The 20,220-nt window shown below is 44.4% G+C and overlaps 1 protein-coding gene and 1 long non-coding RNA gene across 4 annotated transcripts in view; one reads left to right on the top strand and one right to left on the bottom strand.

Annotated features, from left to right (window-relative positions):
- LOC310750783 overlaps positions 1-20,220 on the bottom strand; it is a 287,025-nt gene that overhangs the window by 265,520 nt on the left and 1,285 nt on the right. The window lies entirely within an intron of this gene.
- PKNOX2 (PBX/knotted 1 homeobox 2) overlaps positions 1-20,220 on the top strand; it is a 432,656-nt gene that overhangs the window by 10,007 nt on the left and 402,429 nt on the right. The window contains exon 1 of one of the 3 annotated variants that reach the window (XM_083588792.1): positions 9,333-9,467. The exons of the other annotated variants lie outside the window; for them this stretch is intronic. The gene's annotated coding sequence lies outside the window, so the exon portion shown is untranslated. Of the gene's footprint in view, positions 1-9,332; positions 9,468-20,220 lie in introns of those variants that run through there. 3 annotated transcript variants of the gene reach the window in all.

The following is a 20,220-nucleotide window of genomic DNA, read 5'->3' on the forward strand; positions in this document are numbered from 1 at the left end:
TGCATTGTTTACAGCCCAAAGCGAGACAGTAGCAAGGAAACCTTTTTGTCCTGTTGGTTCAACTTCAGCAGTGTGAGTAAACTGAAGTGGGAAACCTGTGGCCCTTCAGATGCATACCCTCCAACATTCCTCAGATGGAAATAGGGACATGTCTCACTACCACGCCACTAACCTCCCTCAACACCCCATTTCTGCCCTCCCCAGCAGAGCATTTTTACTGCCACTACATCAATGAGCTGCATCACACATGCCTTCCAATGTCCTGAGAAAACCCCTCAATCCTGATTTTATTTTATTCTTTGGCAGATTTACAAAAAGAAAAACACACCCCATTTAATAAATTTTAGAAAGGGGCAAAATTAGACATGGACACACAAAGCATTGTTTTAAAATAAAAAAATCAAGACTCGCTCTTTCTTTCGAATACATTTTTATTAATTTTAACATACAAATTATAAAACGTACAACACAAATTATTACAAATACACTTTTTTGTGGACTTCCATCAGCACCTCTGATGATCTTCCATCTTAACCTCTTTTTATGCATTACTTAATTTTATATTGTCTTTACCTCTCTTAACTTATCATCTCCCCTTTTCCATTTTTACAATATTTCCAACAATACTCCTCACAGAACTTCTTGCAAACCTACAAACGTCGTCTGATCATCACAAATACTTTTCATATAGTTCGTAAATTTACTCCAGTCTTTGGTAAATTTCTGGTCCCGCAGGTTTCGAATCCTTCCTGTTAATTTGTCTGATTCTGCATAGTCCATCAACTTCATCCTCCATTCTTCAAGACTCCCTCTTTCTTTCTGACCATAGTGGATCTGCCCCTGTCTACACCTCAGAGCTGACGCATAATGTGAGGCTAGGCTTCAGAGGCAACAGTAGCCTCTCCTCCTTGCCTGGTCTCTGGCAGCCACTACTACTACTACAACAACAACATATATTATTTATACCCCACCCATCTGGCTGGGTTTCCCCAGCTACTCTGGGCAGCTCCCAACAGAATTAATGATAATAATAAAAAAGCAATAAAACCTCAGACATTAAAAACTTCCCTAATCAGGGCTGCCTTCAGATGTCTTCCAAAAGTCAGATAGTTGTTTATTTCCTTGACATCTGATGGGAGGGAGTTCCACAGGGTGGGCGCCACTACCGAAAAGGCCTTCTGCCTGGTCCCCTGTAACCTCACTTCTCGCAGGGAGGGAACCGCCAGAAGGCCCTTGGCGCTGGACCTCAGTGTCCAGGCAGAACAATGGGGTGGAGACGCTCCTTCAGGTATACTGGACCGAGGCCATTTAGGTCTTTAAAGGTCAGCACCAACACTTTGAATTGTGCTCGGAAACGTACTGGGAGCCAATGTAGGTCTTTCAGGAGCAGTGTTATATGGTCTCGGCAGCCACTCCCAGTCACCAGTCTAGCTGCCGCATTCTGGATTGGTTGTAGTTTCCAAGTCACCTTCAAAGGTAGCTCCACATAGAGAACATTGCAGTAGTCCAAGCAGGAGGATAACTAGAGCATGCACTACTCTGGCGAGACAGTCTGCGGGCAGGTAGGGTCTCAGTCTGGGTACCAGATGGAGTTGGTAAACAGCTGCCCTGGACACAGAACTGACCTGCGCCTCCATGGACAAGCTGCTCAAATGAGGAGGCCAGCGGCAGTGGCCATGGAGAAGCAATGGGAGGCCTCTGCCATTGCTGATACCAGCTCATCCTGCTCTCCAAGCTGGGCACTGGTGGCACTGGTGGTGGAAATAGGGATATTCCTGGATCAAATTGTAATTTTTCGTAATTCTGGGACTGTCCCTGGAAAATAGGGATACTTGGAGGGCATGCATGTTTCTGGACACAGCTCCCATCATCTCCAACCCTGGAATAAACAACGGAATAAACAATGGCTGCCTAGAGCAAGCTGTTTGCAGGAGATGGTCTTTGAGCTGCAGCTTTAGATAAGTGACCTTTTCTCATTCTAAGGCTGTCTTAGGCCCATCGATGAAATCGCCCTTGACGACTTGGTGGTAAAAGTCTTTCCTGGAGGGGGCCCTGTGTAAGCAATTGCTGAGCCTCTCTCCTCTGCCCCCAATTTTCTCAGTGGTGCAGTAAAGTACAGTCGTGCCTTGGAAGTCGAACATAATCCATTCTGGAATTCTGTTCGACTTCCAAAATGTTCGAAAACCAAATTGCGGCTTCCGATTGGCTGCAGGAAGCTCCTGCAGCCAATCAGAAGTCGCGGAAGCCCCGTTGGACATTTGGGTTCCAAAAGAACGTTCACAAACCGGAACAATCGCTTCTGGGTTTGTGGCGTTTGGGAGCCAAAACATCTGAGTTCCAGGGCTTTTGGGATCCAAGGTACGACTGTACATTTAGACTTTAGGTCTCCGTGGTCCCTTCTTTGGACGATAATGTGTATCATTTCAAGTGTAGTAAGTCAGCCCAGCTTCATTTTTCTGAATGGGACCCTTGACCTCTGCCCCAAAGTCCTACCCTGATGACACCACTGCATTTACTGAGGAATACAGGTACATGGAAGATTTCAGTAAAATTGATTTATTTCATCCTGCGCATGTTTCTGCTGTTCAGGAACAGCAGGATAAAGGAGGGACAAGAGCTCTTCTGCATAGCCCTTGGCTCTATATGGCAGGAGAGAATTGGATCCGAGTGGCAGCACACAAGGAAGACTTAGAATCAGGGAGGGACCCTGAGGATCATCTAGTCCAACCCGCTGCAATGTAGGAATATGCAGCTGTCCCATACAGGGATCGAACCTGCAACCTTGGCATTATCAGCACCACTCTCTAACAAAAAAACCTAATGATAGGATGAGATCTAGAAGTCCTCTCCTGCAGAGCACGGTAATCGCTAGGTATATAAGAGGTCGAGACTCTGTCTTTACACGCTTTTAACGTAAAATAGGCATTTTGGGACTCTTTGAACTCAAAGTTGTGTTGCAGAAATTCAGGAAAAGTGCGAAAACTGAAGGATAATTCCATTATGATCTGGCTGTGATCTGTCCAGGAAGTGTGATTTGGTTCAATTCACCTGAGAATGCAAACTGATCATCCTCCAGCTGTCCCTACTATGTGCCTGCACAGGTGTGTAAATTTCATGTCACATCCCTGAAATGTATCCTAAACTCTTTTCTCCTAAGGGGTAAAATTGTCAGTCTCCTTCATAGCAGAATAGTAGCAGAAGCTAGAAAATATTGGAGTGACACCTTAAAATGTATGAGTGAGGGGTCGTCGTTTTCTTTTTTAAAAAAGAGAGAGAAAGAAATGTAATTATGCAGGTATCTCTCTCTCTCTCAAATCAGAAGTAAACTTTTTTTGAGGGTGGGAAGAATCAGGGAGCTGCTGCTGACACGTTTTGCAGGTTTCTACAATGAAGCACAATTTATAAATAGTTTTTGCAGAGGCATTAACATAATTACGGCTGTCGGGAGTTCGGCTTCAGCAGAGCTTGCTTGCAAAGGGTTGCCTTGTGGAGATGCCGATGTTGTCTGTCCGTCTCTCTCTCCCTCTCCCTCCCTCTCCCTCTCTCTCTCTCTCTCTCTCTCTCTCTCTCTCTCTCTCTCTCTCTCTCTCTGTGTGTGTGTGTGTGTGTGTGTGTGTATGTGTGTGTGTGTTGTTTGGACTGCAGCAGAGCTGGCTTTCCTCGGTATCTGGTTACACGAAGCTTCCACGAAGGACCTTTACGCTAAGACCTATCTCACTAAAAACATATCCCTCCATGTAACAAGAAACCCAAAACCAAGCAGGATATTTTAAAACTGAAGCAATGAAGATTAGATTAACTCTCCTCCGAACTGGGCTCTTCTGTTATTATTTTTGGCTGGAATGTGGAGGAAGGCAGCTGGCTCCAACGAGGGTCAGGAGAGTCAGTTTGGGTTTCAAATGTGGGGTGGGAAAGTGGGGCTTTCTCCCTTTGTTTCTTTTGGGGGACGAAAGGGGAAAATGACAAGGATGGGTCTTTGTGTTCCTTGCATCAATAACTGGGCACAAAAGGTAAAAAAAAAGTTAAGGATAAGCGAGAAAAAAAATCTAAATTTCAGATAGAAATAATTGAAGGAAAAACCAAGTTATTATCCAAAATGTATGATATATTATTGGAATGGGACACTAAAGACAAAGAAATAAAGGAGGTCATGACAAAATGGGCAATGGACTTGGAATATAATATAGAATATGAAAAGTGGTCGAAATTATGGAGTAGTGGAATGAAATTTACGGCATGCGTCACACTCAGAGAAAATTTGGAAAAGATGATGTATAGGTGGTACATCACACCAGCAAAATTAGGAAAAATGTACAAAACAGGAAATAAGGCCTGCTGGAAGTGTAAAATTAAAGAAGGCAATTTCTACCACATGTGGTGGAATTGCAAAGAAATAAAGAAATTTTGGGATTTGATTTATAATGAGTTAAAAAAAATATTTAAATACACTTTCCCTAAAAAACCAGAGGCCTTTTTACTAGGAATAATTGGGGATGAAATTAAAAAAGAAGATAAGACACTATTCCAATATTCGACAGCAGCGGCTAGAATATTAATTGCACAAAATTGGAAAAGCCCAAATACCCCAACGATCAGAGATTGGCAAACAAAATTATTTGAATATGTTGAACTAGCAAAAATGACGCAAAAAATTAGAAACCAAAAAAATACAAAGTTTATTAGCGATTGGAATAAATTTATGGTATATATTGAAGGAAACTATAGAAACTTAAAAACTACAGCAGGTCTGATATAAACCTCACAATGCGTAAACCATTAATAATTATTAACTGCAGAAAAAAGAAAGAATTTTCATTAAGAAGCCCAAAATCGGGAGGGAAGGAGGTCAATAGGTGTGTAGAGGAAAGATCTAAATATCTAAAGATATAAAGCTTCAAGGAATAAGACAAAGAACTGTAACGGAAATTGATGTTTTTTCTGTGTTACGTATGGATATTTTTTCTTCTTTTTTTCTTTTTTCTGAAACTGTTGTTTTGTTTTTTCTTTTGGTTATTTAAGTGAAATTCAATAAAAAGAAATTAAAAAAAAAAGTTAAGGACCCCTGGACGGTTAAGTCCAGTCAAAGGCGACTATGGGGTTGCAGCACTCATCTCGCTTTCAGGCCCAGGGAACCAGCATTTGTCCACAGACAGCTTTCCGGGTCATGTGGCCAGCATGACTAAACTGGTTCTGGCGCAACGGGACACTGTGACGGAAACCAGAGGGCACGGAAACACCGTTTACCTTCCCGCCGCAGTGGTACCTATTTATCTACTTGCACTGGCGTGCTTTCGAACTGCTAGGTTGGCAGGAGCTGGGACAGAGCAACGGGAGCTCACTCCGTCGTGGGGATTCGAACTGCCAACCTTCCAACCGGCAAGCCCAAGAGGCTCAGAAATTTAGACCACAGCGCCACCTGCGTCCCTATAAACTGGGCACAACACACCTTCTGGCTGGGCCTCTTCAAGCTTTCCTGCCAGCAGCACTCCAAGCGGGGTGGGATCTGCCCATTTCTCACCGTGCCCCAGAGCAATGTCTATGCTCTGCCTCCACTGTCATAGGCTATATGTCCCTAAATATCAGTTGCTGGGAACCACAACTATTGTTGCACTTAGGTGCTATCATAGAATCAAAGAACTGGAGAATTGGAAGGGACTCCAAGTGTCATCTAGTTCAAATGCAGGAATCTCAACTAAAGCATCCATGACAGATGGCCTCCCAACCTCTGCTTAAAAACCTCCAAAGAAGGATAGTCCACAACCTCTCGAGGAAGTCCATTCTACTATCTGACAGCTCTTACCATCAGAAAGTTCTTCATGATCTTTAGGCGGAATCTCCTGTCTTGTAACTTGAATCTTCCAGAGCAGGAGAAAACAAGGTCGCTCCATCTTCCATGTGACATCCCTTTAGATATTTGAAGGTCTTGGTCTCCTCTTTTCCAGGCTTCCAACTTTCCATAGGCATCTGGTTAGCTACTGGGAGAATGGGATACTGGACTAGCTGGGCCATTGATTGTTCAGATGGCTCTTCTTATATTCCTAACATGGTTTCATTGGAAAACATCTTGGAAATTTTGAAATGGAGGTTGACACAGCCAGCTGACCCATATGGAGGGCCTTCAGTGCTAGTGGGTCCTGCTGTTGGGGTCCTGAGCCCCTGGTCGTGACCCTGGCATGGTTCAAGGCCAGATTGGTAGAAGAGAAAGTTCTGCATTACAATCTTGTGCAGTAATGCTTTAGCGGGAAAGAGTTCTGACATTGTTATGGCATTTGTATCCTACTTCCCCTCCAAATTGCTCCAGTTGAAGTGCATTCCCCCCTCCGCCATCCCATTCCATCTTCTCAACAACCCTGTGAGGTAGGTTAGGCGGAGAGATGGTGACTGGCTCAAGTCAGCTAGTGAACTTAATGGCTGAGTCGGGATTTGAAACTTTATCTCCTAGGTCCTAGCCCAAAACACTAACAGCTCCATCACTCTCACTCTTACTGATACCCAGTGACTTTTTTTCTTGGAAAAATGGTGTCGGTACTCACCAGGTTCATAGCAATCCACCTGCTACTGCCACTGCCCTTTTCACGGGGGGGGGGTCATGGGAACCCCCCCAATGTCTGCCACCCAATGGGCTGACCAGGCAGCCAGGCAGCCACCCGTCCTGTCCTGTCCCTTCATAGCAGGTGGGCTGCACTGCGCCTGTGCTGCTGTCTGCACATGTGCAGGCTTGCGGAGGCTGCATCCCCCTTCCCCCCTGTAAGGTAAAAGGTAAAGGGACCCCTGACCATTAGGTCCAGCCGTGACCGACTCTGGGGTTGCGGCGCTCATCTCGCTTTATTGGCCGAGGGAGCCGGCATACAGCTTCCCGGTCATGTGGCCAGCATGACTAAGCTGCTTCTGGCAAACCAGAGCAGTGCACGGAAACGCCGTTTACCTTCCTGCTGGAGTGGTACCTATTTATCTACTTGCACTTTGACGTGCTTTCGAACTGCTAGGTTGGCAGGAGCTGGGACTGAGCAATGGGAGCTCACCCCGTCGCGGGGATTCGAACCGCCAACCTTCTGATCAGCAAGTCCTAGGCTCTGTGGTTTAACCCACAGCACCACCCGCGTCCCTCCCCCCCATACCCCAGACATTGTTTTTGCCTCCTTCCATGCCCCACCCACCACTACTGCCACTGGCTAAAGAGTGGGAAAGTAGTGCGCATGCGTGACAGCCATGCGCCTGCGCTGTGGGTGCCTCCGAAGCCTTGCCCTGTTGCATGCCTGGGAAGCACAAGGGGATAAAAGCATTGATGCTTGCCTTGCCACCTAATCAACATTTTCTTAGGAACTGGGAGCATGGAATGGGAGAGGCAATAGTCGAATCATAGAGTTGGAAGAGACCATGAGGGTCGTCACAAGATTTGGGCAGGGGACTGAAAGCTGATGCTACTGAGTACTGTTGAGTGCCACCAGAAAAGGAAGAAGCTGATACCTGAAATTTGTTGTAGCATTGTAGAGTGAAGATGCTCCAAAGTGTTCACTCCCTTGTATTCATTCTGATTCCTTTCTGGCCTTTTTCGTAGTGGTAGTCTCAAAAATAAGGACGCGGGTGGCGCTGTGGGTTAAACCTTGCCAATCAGAAGGTTGGCAGTTCGAATCCCCGCGACGGGGTGAACTCCCATTGCTCGGTCCCAGCTGCTGCCAACTTAGCAGTTCGAAAACACGTCAAAGTGCAAGTAGATAAATAGGTACCACTCCGGTGGGAAGGTAAACGGCGTTTCCGTGCGCTGCTCTGGTTCGCCAGAAGTGGCTTAGTCATGCTGGCCACATGACCCGGACCTGGCCAATAAAGCGAGATGAGCGCCGCAACCCCAGAGTCAGTCACGACTGGACCTAATGGTCAGGGGTCCCTTTACCTTTATCTTAGTCTCAAAAATAGTTTTATTGATGCACCCAAGCCAGGTTTTGTTTCCTTTGTGGTTGTCTTTAAAAGTTACAGCCAACTTTAAGAATCTCTTTATGGTATGCAGCTGATGGAAGTTGTGCATCAAAGCTTATGCAGCAATAAATCTGTTGGTCTTTAAGATGACACAGGACACCCTTGGCATGGCAATCTCTCTCTCTCTCTCTCTCTCTCTCTCTCTCTCTCTCTCTCTCTTGGAAAAGAAAATACCTGTGTTTGCTTTTGTGACTTGAGCTAAGGTTCTTCTTCCCTGAGGTTGATGGCCTAGGCCTATAGAATTAACAGATTGCCTTGTTAAAAATTGGGTGTGCAAGAAATTTGTGCATCATGACACCCCTTGTCAAGGGACACACTTTATTTCCAAAAAGCGAGATTGGCTTTTTTGTTTTGTTCGTAATCCAATAACAAACAAATGGCACACTTCTTTTAATGTTGCCACCTTATGGATATTCTGGGTCCCAGCTCTGGTGAACTCTCCTGTCTATACCATGGTAGGGCAGAATTCAGGTGTGTGGGATCTGCCTTGTGTTTTGTTGGACCCCAAGATCCACCAACAGGAGCGAGGTGCAAAAGGCAAACACTTGGCATGAATTGGTGCCTCTTCGCAGCTGCTGAACATCGGGGTTTGGGCACTTCAGTTTGTTCTGAAAAAATAAGTACTATTAAAAGTGGAGCAATTCTGGAAGCACACAAACCTCTCTGCTGTATGCCTTGGGAGGTAATAATGTGAAAGCTGGTCCAAAATGCTGTGGCTGGACTCTGCCAGTGCATAACATTGGTGCTTAAAAGCTCACACTGGCTGCCCACATGTTACCAGGCTACGATCAAAGTTTTGGTGTTAATTTTACAAGGCCCTTAACAAGTTGGGTCCATGGTATCTTAAGGACTGCCTGATCCCTTGCACCTCCACTTGATCACTAAGATCTTTGGGGGAGTCTCTGTTGATCGTCTCCCAGGGCACAGCTGCATGGCTGACCAGGAGACATACTTTCAGTCTGGTGAGCCCAAGGCTGTGGAATTCCCTCCTAACTGAGATTAGACAAGCACTCTCCTTTCTGACCTACAGACTCATGACAAAGAGCTTCCTTATTCCAGCAGACATTTTAAGGCAGTTTTGCTGTTCTTACGGAGTATTTTTAATTGTTCTTATTTCCTGTATGTGTTTTTTCTAAAAAAAATTTTTGTTTATGTACACGGCTTGGAAATTCTGACTTTGCAGCGATATATAAATATCCAAAATGAGTAGATGAAATATTAAGGGTGGGTGAAGGAACGAAACCACTTCTAAAGCGATTTGTCCGTTCATACAGCTACTTAAGGAGATGGCAGCTCCTAAGACGATAGAGATCTGATTCTCTTCTTAGCAAAATTCACAGCTATTTGTTACCTCTCGTTTAGCACTGTTGTTTCAGGAAAGAGCCTTGGGGCAGTGTGTGTTTGAAGAGAGAGACTTTCAAAGCAGGGACACTATTTACTGGGAATGCCAATGCCCAGGAAAGATGTCAACGTGGCGGTTGGAAAACATTCATGTAGTTTTTATGCAAATAAAGGCCGTACCTAGTTTGCATAGTCTGAGAATTAGCTCAGGCTGCAGATTAAACCTGGTCCCGTACCAACTTCCTTTGGTGATGTGGGATGCAAGTGGCCCAGTTCTCTAAGGCGGTTCATCTTAAATGGCTAATCTGTGATTCATTTCCACTCTAGAAGTTGGGAAGTTAGCAAGGCAAGAGAAAGTTAGGACATGCTGGATTGCATCCAACCAACCTACTCAGAGTAGACCCATTGAAACGAATGGGGCTAAGTTAGCCCTGTCTATTAATTTGAGTGGGGTCTGCTGTAGCATATGACTCTCATTGGATACAACCCATTGACTTCCTCCTTTGCTAGAGAGAGAGAATTAACCAGTAATGGGCAAACATCCCTTGGGTCAATATGAAGTGAATTCATTCTGCAGAGCCTAATCATTTGAAAAAGAAAGAAAGAAAGAACGAAAGAAAGAAAGAACCCCTTGCGAATAACTTCACTTTCTCCCAGCCCAGTTTGGGCCCATTGAATTCCCAATGAAATCGCATGTGCAACAGGCTCTGAATGCTCTGCGGTGTCCCCGGCACAAAGCGCATGTATTTTTGTCACCTGCCTATTATTGCATTTATATCTCACCTCTTTCCCAAGGAGGTCAAGCAGCCACACACAGCTCCCCACTCCCCATGTTATTTGCACAACACTCCTGTGAGGTAGTTTTGGCCGAGATAGAGACTGGCTTGGACCCCTGTCAACTGATGAACGTCATAGCATAGTGGAGAGTCTAAGCCTGAAGGCAAAGAAACTAATAGCAGGTGAAGCCAGGACCGGTGACCCTCCCCAGCTGAAGCCGGGTTCAAAGTGGTTAACAACAATAAAAATCTGTCCATTTTGGTTTCTCTCGGTTTTTCATTTTTCCAATCTTTAGTTTGGTTCGCCTTATTTCTACATCAGCTTACCATTTTTAAAAATTAAAAAAAACCTCCCCATGACACTTCACCATCCTTTTAGTACTAATTTCCCCTAATACGCAACGTTCGCCTGCACTTTTGCCTAATATATGTGTTTCTGTGAATCAGTTTCCCCCGGATGTGATGCATTTTTTTGTATGTTGTTTCGCTAATATGTGTATTTTCACACACACTTTACCCAAGTTTAGGCTTGTGTGTGTGTAAATGTTGCTGGGCTGGAGAAGTGCATTGCAAAATTCAGAGATTCACAAATTTCGAAGGTGGGCTGTGTTTTGGTTCTTGTATTGTTTCACAAAGTGTGACTTAGGTGCAATTTGCCTTAAAATGCAGACTGAATTGAATTTCTCTTCCATCCTTAACTGGGGCTGAGGAGCTGGAAGCTGGCAGGCAGTGCCACCTCTTTGATCAGCCGCAAGTAATAATAATTGTTATGTACTGAAGTTCTCACCCTGGGCCAGCAGGGGGATACTGTAGATAGTTTTCACTCAGGTCCACATATGCAAATAAGGGATTGAAAGTGACGTTCAGTGATTGGATAGTTGCAGAAAGTTGTTACAGTTGCGTTGTACTGGAGCTCTATATAAGCAGGCTGGCTGAACCCTTCAGTTCAGTTCTGTTCTGGCCTGTGAATAAACAAGAGCTGTTTGAAGAATCACTGTTTCGTCTGAAATGTTCACCCACAACTTAACAATAATAATATAATAATAATTTATTATTTATATCCCGCCCATCTGGCTGGGTTTCCCCAGCCACTCTGGGAAGTTTCCAACAGAATATTAAAATACAATAGTCTATTAAACATTAAAAGCTTCCCTAAACAGGGCTGCCTTCAGATGTCTTCTAAAAGTCTCGTAGTTGTTTTTCTCTTTGACATCTGGTGGGAGGGCGTTCCACAGGGCGGGTGCCATGACCGAGAAGGCCCTCTGCCTGGTTCCCTGTAACTTGGCTTCTCGCAGGGAGGGAACTGCCAGAAGGCCCTCAGAGCTGGACCTCAGTGTCAGGGCAGAATGATGCGGGTGGAGACGCTCCTTCAGGTATACTGGTAAGAAGGCAGGCAAAGGAAAGCTGTCTGAAAGCTGGTTGAGGTTGCAGGGGCACTGTGTCCCACCCCCAATAGGCCAACCTGCCCGGTCCAACATTTGCAAACATTCCACTGCCTTGACTCATTTTTGCTAGGGCACCTTAACATCCATGCTAAGGGCTCAGGTACCCTGGGAAAATTATATTTCCCTGCTCGCCAGACTTTGAAGGAAAAGAAAGGAATTGCTTGATGAATGCAGAGGGGAAGGCAAGGGAGAGGCTGCTGCTTCCTGGCTGTCAAGCTCCATGTCTCAGTACCTCCATTATTAATGATATGATAGCTGCCAGAAGCTACTTCTGCATGTAAGAAAGCAAACTTCCTCCTCAGCCAGTAAAAGCATCCTTTTTACCCTTCTGTAAGTGCTAAGACCATGACTTATGCAGCAAGCTGAATTTTTGACTATGGCAAGGTGGAAGAAATGGATTAACATTAAGAACCGGACATCTCGCCGGATTAAATATTTAATGTTAAAGTGTGATGGGCAGAGTTTCAAGGAGTGATGTGCCGGAGCCTGCAAAGCGTATGGTGGTTGTTTTTTCTCTCCATCTGCTGCTGCTGTGGAATTTCCCAATAGCTGCAGAATAATGGTCTGTTGCAGTGCAGATGTCAGGAGGCGACGCGGCTCAAATCAAAATGTGATCTATTGCAAGAAGCCTCGGCTCCAGGACTATCATGTGCAGGAGGAGACAGCAGCTGTCTTCTGTTATTACTCATACAACGGAAAGTTGGGCCCAGCTCTCAAAGCTGGTCATATTAAATGTCAGCGGGGAAAGGATACTGCTATGTGCTCGAAAAAATGTCATCTCTTTAATCTTCGCCCGCATCCAGCAAGCGATTGGGCCCCGTTCGCTTATTTTCCTTGCACTCTTGCCAATGCATGTAGCAGGTTGGAGGCTGCCTATCTGAGGAACGCTGCCAAGATTGTCTGCTGAAGTATAACTTGTGTGCGAACAGAGGGAATGGCCGGTTAGGAAGTACAGGAGAACGGAGATTCTTGTTCTGTTTGTCCATTTTGCTCATAGTTCTGGAAGTACAACAGCCGAGATCATTCGGCTGGTAAAATAAGGGGTGGAGATGTTGCATAGCATGATCTTTGCAGAGGTAACTCGTGTTGTGATTGACTGTTTGAGGGGAGTTTCCCTCTGTATGTTTGTTTGAATGTCTCCCTGCTATGTGCAAAGCCAGACTTAGGACAGACATTATCACCTGTTGCTTTCTTATTATACACTGGTTTTGTTCAGTTTTGCTCAATAAAGTTTTATCAGGATTTCTTTTCTCTCTGGGCTCCATCTGCGTTAATTAAATGACATTGCGAATGTTGTAGAGAGCACTGTGAAGATGCTGTAGTTGGGCAGGTCCAGCAGGAGGAGTGGTCTGCATTGTGTGCAGGATTTGCTTGGTTCTGTATACTTGCAGAATGCATGTTTTTCAAACGCTGTGTGATCTGTGAATTTGGGAGAAACCTTTGCCAGGTGTGTTCCCAAATAGAAGAAGAAGAAGAGTTTGGATTTGATATCCTGCTTTATCACTACCCTAAGGAGTCTCAAAGCGGCTAACAATCGCCTTTCTATTCCTTCCCCACAACAAAACACTCTGTGAGGCGAGTGAGGCTGAGAGACTTCAGAGAAGTGTGACTGGCCCAAGGTCGCCCAGCAGCTGCATGTTGAGGAGCGGAGACGCGAACCCGGTTCCCCAGATTACGAGTCTACCTCTCTTAACCACTACACCACACTGGCTCTCATGATTAAAATAGTTCTTTTAATCATGCAGATGAAAATGTTGTGTGAAACATCCCTTGTGAAAAGTGTAAGAGTCAGTGAATTGGGCTGGAAACATGCATAAGAAGTCATTGAGGCAAGTCCTATAATCATCTGAGTCAACAATGTAGAATCTGTGGTCCTCAAGATGTTGCTTCCATTAACCCTGACAGTTGGCCCTGCTGGCTGGGGCCAATGGCAGTTGGTGTCCAACAACTTCTGGAGGACCACAGATTGTGGTCTGAGCAAATGGATGATTAAGATGTAGTCCTAGGACAGCAAGAATGCAATTCCTTTCTGATGTTAGTGCTCTATGCCATACACACACAGAGCAGAACAACCAGTGTGGTTTAGTTCTTACAGTGTTGGGCTAGGATCTAGGAGATCAGGGTTTGAAATCTTACTCAGCCAAGAAGCTCATTGAGTGACCTCGGGCCGGTCAACATCTCTCAGCTTCGCCTCCCTCTCTGGGTTGTTGTGAAGATAATATGGAAAAGGAGAGAACCACGTGCTCAGCCTCCTTGGAGCAAAGCTTCATGAGGTGTTGGGGGCTGCACAAAATGAGGTTGGGGGCCACTTTCTGCTCCCTGGCTGCTGGTTGGCCACCTGTGTTTAGGTTGCTGGTATCTGAAAAATGAAAAACTGTTTTTGAAAGAGCGTTACCCGGAACTGGTTTTCTGTGTGAGTATATTTTAAAAGATAAAGAAGCAGATTTAGGCTCTTCGCCGCCTTATATAGAATTGCCCTCACACTGATCTTGCTTGGAAATAAAGACAATAGCGTGAAATATTATTGATTTAATTTCTTGTCTACCTTTCACCATAAGGTTCCAGGGTGGGTTACAGCAATTTAAAATTCAATATTAAAAACAATTTAACGGAAATTACTGTCACAGGACTAGGGTGGGTCCTGAAAATATATATCCTCTTGGCTGCCCAAGGCTGAGGGTCTGAGGCTGCTCATATGGAAATAATGCAGACCAAACTTCTTCATTCTTGTGTGTGTGTGTGTGTGTGTGCGCGTGTGTGTGTTTCAGCCAAACCCTCCAAGTTGGAGAGTGGTTCCTTAGACACAATGAACTGCATAAAGAGAAAGAGGTTCTGCAAAGTTGGGGTAACTTCCTGGGTCCCCTTTGGAAACTGGGAACCATAGGAAGTCCCAGAGACTCTTTTTCCCTGTCCCCCTGGTCCCAGAACTCCATGGGAATCTGATTATGAAGGTGTATAGAAATAAGGGACCCCTCTTTTCCGAGGTTGAACACTGTTGTCCTGGAAGGAGAGGTAATGGCGTTCGTTTATCCAGTAAACCCCAGGCTGGTTTGGGGAGGTGTCTGGAACGGAAAGTCATTGGGCTAGTTGGAAATGGCTCTAGGGATCCAGCAGATGGCAACCTTCACTCTGATTCAACAGGAGACCTGTCACATGCCAGCCACACAGAAGACGATCTAGAATAAATAACTGCCCTCTTTCCATCCTTCCACCCCTTCTGGCTCCCCTGCTCTGTGCTGTTCAAGGTGTCGCCCTTCTAGAACATAACTGAATACAGTGGTACCTTGGTAGTCTAACGGCTTGGCTCCCAAACAAATCGGCTCCCAAACGCCGCAAACCTGAAAGTCAGTGTTCCAATTTGCCAACGTTTTTTAGAAGCCAAACATCTGGTGCGGCTTCCGATTGAGTGCAGGAAGCTCCTGCAGCCAATTGGAGGCTTCGCCTTGGTTTCTGAACAGTTTCGGGAGTCGAACGGACTCCCAGAATGAATTAAGTTTGAAAACCAAGGTACCAGTGTACCAAGGCTGTCCATGGTCACTTCTAATGGCTTTCTGCCCCTTTCTTCAACCAGTGTTTAACTGTTTCCATTGCACTAACCATTTCCTTCCTGGGTCTTTTTTCTTTTCTTTTTCCTTTTCGATAACAATTTATTGATTTTCCAAAAATAACAAAACAAAAAACAACAACAGAAAAAAGGAAAAATATCATAAGCAGATTAAACCACAATGTTTTTGCTCGACTTCCCTCCACTCCCCCTCTTGGTTCCATTATAACATACTTGTTTATGCACGTCCATAAAACCTTATATACATAACAACCCAATTTTAAAACCTTCTTCATCTTATTACAAGTGACTTTTAGAAGTTATACTAATGTAAAAGTCTGTACACAAATCTTAAGAAATATGCACTGAGCAATTGTCCTTTTTTGTAATAATATGCCCTGCATAGTTCAGTCATTTATTTTGCCAATCTTCTTCTTTATCTTATTTGGCTGAGGCTTCTTCCTTCCCCGAGGGCTGGCTGGTCTTGGCCTGGCATCCATATCAGAACAGAGTCTTTCGTTCAAACAATCCATCAAGTCCTTTACATCTCAATATCATAACTTCAATTTTTTTAAACAACCATCATTTCCCACATTTTCTTCAAATCTTTATATATCTTTTCCCAGGCCTTTTTGGCAATTTTACATTGCCACCACATAGGGCAGCATCTTAAACCCTTTGCCCTCCCTTCTTGTTTCTTCTCTGACACAGTCAAAGCCTCCCAAATCATTTCCCATCTTTATCAGTCAGGTCCTCCCATATCATTTCACATGAAATTCCATTTTTGTCTTTGACTATTTTTACTTTCCCAGGTATTTTCCTCAGCCCTCGTTTGTCTACCAGTCCCACCTTAGTGGTTTGTGCTTCCACCTCTTTTAATTGTCTCGTAGCCTCTGAAATTTTCTTTTCTTTTTCTGTGTCTGGTTTCCAGCGTGGAACCTGCCTAGCGGAAAGAATGTCCGTTGCAGATCCAACGCTGCTTCTGTCTCTACCCCAGAAGCAGGTGTGTTCCATACATGGGAGAATCACGTTTGGCTGCCAGTTTAAATATAGGCATATCTCTCTGTGTCTGCATGCGCACATCTATATAGGGATCGCTAATTTGCACTTCTGTTGGAAAAGGTGGCAGACATTCAAAATGACGTGATACATGTTTTGCTAGTGGGAGTGGTGGTGAATGTGGAGGGGTGCTGGAAATCAGCTGTGGTCCCAGCGAGCGGCTAGAGCAGTGATGGCCAAACTTGGCCCTCCAGCTGTATTGGGACTACAATTCCCATCATCCCTGACCACTGGTCCTGTTAGCTAGGGATGATGGGAGTTGTAGTCCTGGAGGGCCAAGTTTGGCCATCTCTGGGCTAGAGGATCCAAGCTGAAAGTTGTCTGCACTCATCCCAGGGTCTCCTGCTTCTTGTTTACTTTTGCTTTCAGCAGAGATGGGAGACCTCTGCCCTGGCATCCTAATGTGCCCCTTCCCCAGGCCTCACTACATGGTCCTTGGAACTATTCCCTAGGTCACATTTCTTAGCAGCTTTGGACACTCCTTGAGTGTTTTTGTGTGGTTGGAACAAGCCTCTGAACTCTTATAGCACTGCTTGCCCGCATGGATGGCAGATAGAGAAGGGTGTGTGCAGAAAAATGGCGGGCTGTACGACGGTAAAAATGATATTCGTTGCTCCTCTCATTCTTTTGTCTAGCTCAGGAGTCAGCAAACTTTTTCAGCAGGGGGCCGGTCCACTGTTCCTCAGACCTTGGGGGGGGGGCAGACTATATTCTGAAAAAAATATACAGTGGTACCTCGCAAGACGAAATTAATTCGTTCTGCGAGTTTTTTCGTCTTGCGAATTTTTCGTCTTGCGAAGCAAAAAAAAAGTTTTTTTAAAAAAAAGTTTAAAAATCACCAAAGTGTACAGTACTGTACATACATTTTCTAAGTCAAGTCGCAATTGCACCTCTTCAAGCAATGCACCCTGGGTATTAACGGTTTTAAGAAAAAAGGAAACAAACTTGCAAGACGTTTTTGTCTTGCGAAGCAAGCCCATAGGGAAATTCGTCTTCCGAAGCAACTCAAAAAACGAAAAACTCTTTCGTCTTGCGAGTTTTTCGTCTTACGAGGCATTCGTCTTGCGAGGTACCACTGTATGAATGTATCCTATGCCCCATAAATAACCCAGAGATGCATTTTAAATAAAAGCACACATTCTACTCATGTAAAAACACGCTGATTCCCGGACTGTCCACGGGCCGGATTGAGAAGACGATTGGGCCGCATCCGGCCCCCAGGCCTTAGTTTGCCTACCCATGGTCTAGCCCCATCCGCCACTGGCCCATAGGAACTTGTGAAGAAGGAGATGCAGCCCTTTGGCTGGAAAAGGTTCCCTAGCCTGAGCTGTGCAGCTTTCTCTCTGAAAGGCTTCCTAAATTGGCACATGCAATTTTTATGCAGATTTGTGCCCTAGGCCTTTTGAGGATCCAGCAGTGATCTGGACAGGATGGAATGTGGCAAAAGACTAACAGACTGAACCACTGGAAGCAATGAAATTAGACTCTTGTGTCTTCTGTACACCTAGTTAATGCCTCTTGGGTGTGCTACTGAAAGTGAAGGTCCCTGTTTTTTCTCTCCTTTGAAACCCTGCCCTGGTATATGCATTTTTCCTCCCCTTTTTGGCACAATAAAATGCATAGCATCAAATTGCAGGGAGTGTTAGAACTGAAATTGTCTGCACAACTCTAAAAATAATATTTAGGAATGGTATCAAAGTTGGATTTGGGGGGTTTGGGCCACAGCATTCCATGTTGTCCATTTTCCCTCAGCCCGTTCCAAATGGGCTCCCTTTCCCTCAGGAAGTCATGTCCAACCAAAAGGCATTAGGTTTTACTGGGTTTCAGGTCTGGCTACTGCTGCTCAAAGTTTATGATAGTATCCAGGCACATTGAGCACCAAATTAATGTACCGTAGCTGCCATGTTTTAGCATGACAGCACTGGGCTTGCCAAACGTAGATAAACGTTACAACTATATCATACGCTTAAAGCACATGGCTTTCCTTAAAGAATCCTGGGAATTGTAGTTTAGCTTTCATAGAGCTCCAGTTCCCAGGATCCTTAACAAACTACAGTTCCCAGGGTTCTTTGGGGGAAGCCATATGCTTCAAATGGATGGAATGGATGGTTGCATGCCTTTGGTGTAGTCTCCTTCATTGACAAATTACTGACATTGTGATGGAAACCTTGTGGTTTGCTGACTAGTACTTCTGATGGCCTACAAGCAAGGCATTTATTCCTTTAATAATGTGCTGGCCCAAACAAAAACAAAAAAAACCCATTTAAATATCTATTTCCTCACTTAAATACTGGATAAAGTTCTTTTCTATGGAGTGGCATTTTCAACACCAGCTGTTCCAAGGTAACGTTCAAATCTCATGTAACCTACAACAGAAGGATCATTTCTATGTTTTGTCCACTTAGAGATTTTTTAAAAATTTTCACTGTTGTTAAAAAGAATGTTACTAAACAACAGAACAAACAAGAAAAACATTTCAGTGTTTTTCTCAATAGTGAACAAGTTATGGATCAACATTTACTGTACCTAACTTTCCTTGAAATTTTTATTCGGAATCCACTGAACTTTATCCTTTAACTCGATTGTCTTTGTTCCTGTTGTTGATTTAAAAATTTTCCCTGGGTTTTTCCGAATGTCTTAAACCCCTTCTTAGCTGACAGCAGCAGATGACTTCATTGCCTTGCTAAAACCCCTTTTTATATTTGAATTACTTTTTGCAGGAGAGAATATGCTCGCTGCTAATGTGCAAGTCTGTTTGGCACCTTCTGATTTCTCCAGACTTTCCAGTTCAGGAGAGCTGAGAATGTTGTTCTTTCCCTTTTATTTACATTTTGGGGATGTTTCCTTTAAAGAGGAATTTGTAAATCTTAGGAATGTAGCTGCTCTCTCTCTCTCTCTCTCTTTGTCTGTCTGAAGCAGCAGAATTCTCTCTTGAAAATGTCAGCAAACATTTAAGTCAGCTTAGACGGATATCCCCATGGGTGAGCCTTATTTGTCAATTACAGTTCCATGAGAGATGCCAGTTGCTGTTGCTGCCTCTATACTAAATGTACTTGAGAATATGGGGATAATTTTCTGATGTCTTTGTTTTTCAGCGCTGCTTGCCTCGTGACAGAACTCACTGTCCTTACAGAAAAAGGAATACAGGTTACATACGCTTCAGGTTACAGACTCCGCTAACCCAGAAATAGTACCTCAGGTTAAGAACTTTGCTTCAGGATGAGAACAGAAATTGCGCGGCAGCAGCGGGAGGCCCCATTAGCTAAAGTGGTACCTCAGGTTAAGAACGGACCTCCGGAACGAATTAAGTACTTAACCCGAGGTACCACTGTATAGTTATTATGATGCTGTAGATACGGGGAAATATGAACCTTCATGTTTAAGAGGATGTTTCTAATCCATAGCATTTGCCTTTTGCAACATGAATTCCTCGGTGTTAGGCTTAAACACCAGATGTGATTGGAAAGGGGGAGGGTAGGCATTACTAGATTTGAATACAGTGGTACCTCGGGTTAAGAACTTATTGTAATTCGTTCTGGAGATCCGTTCTTAACCTGAAGCTGTTCTTAACCTGAGGTACCACTTTAGCTAATGGGGCCTCCCGCTGCCGCTGCACCTCCGCCACACGATTTCTGTTCTCATCCTGAAGCAAAGTTCTTAACCCTCGGTACTATTTCTGGGTTAGCGGAGTCTGTAACCTGAAGCGTCTGTAACCTGAAGCGTCTGTAACCCGAGGTACCACTGTATTCCATATCACAGAGATATTTGTTGGTCAAGAGTAGGGATGGGAAATTTTGTCAGTTTCGATTTCTCCAAGTTCCTCATTTTTGTGGTCTTAAAGTTTACTTCTCTAGCATCCGTTTGGGATTTTGTTTTGTTTCAAAAATGAAGTCCTCATGAAAACTGCATCCATATTTTAATCTGAATGTTTGCAAGCGATTTAACTGAATACAATGTAGTTCTGAATGTCATTTCCACTATCCTATGACATTTTATGCACAATATGCCCTTAATATAGGCATCTTTGCACACTTTACCTGGCTGGAGTGCTGTGTTACAAAATTCAGAGAAGAATTCGAAG

Source organism: Podarcis filfolensis, assembly GCF_964270895.1.
Source record: "Podarcis filfolensis genome assembly, chromosome: 15".
Classification (NCBI taxonomy): Eukaryota; Metazoa; Chordata; class Lepidosauria; order Squamata; family Lacertidae; genus Podarcis; species Podarcis filfolensis.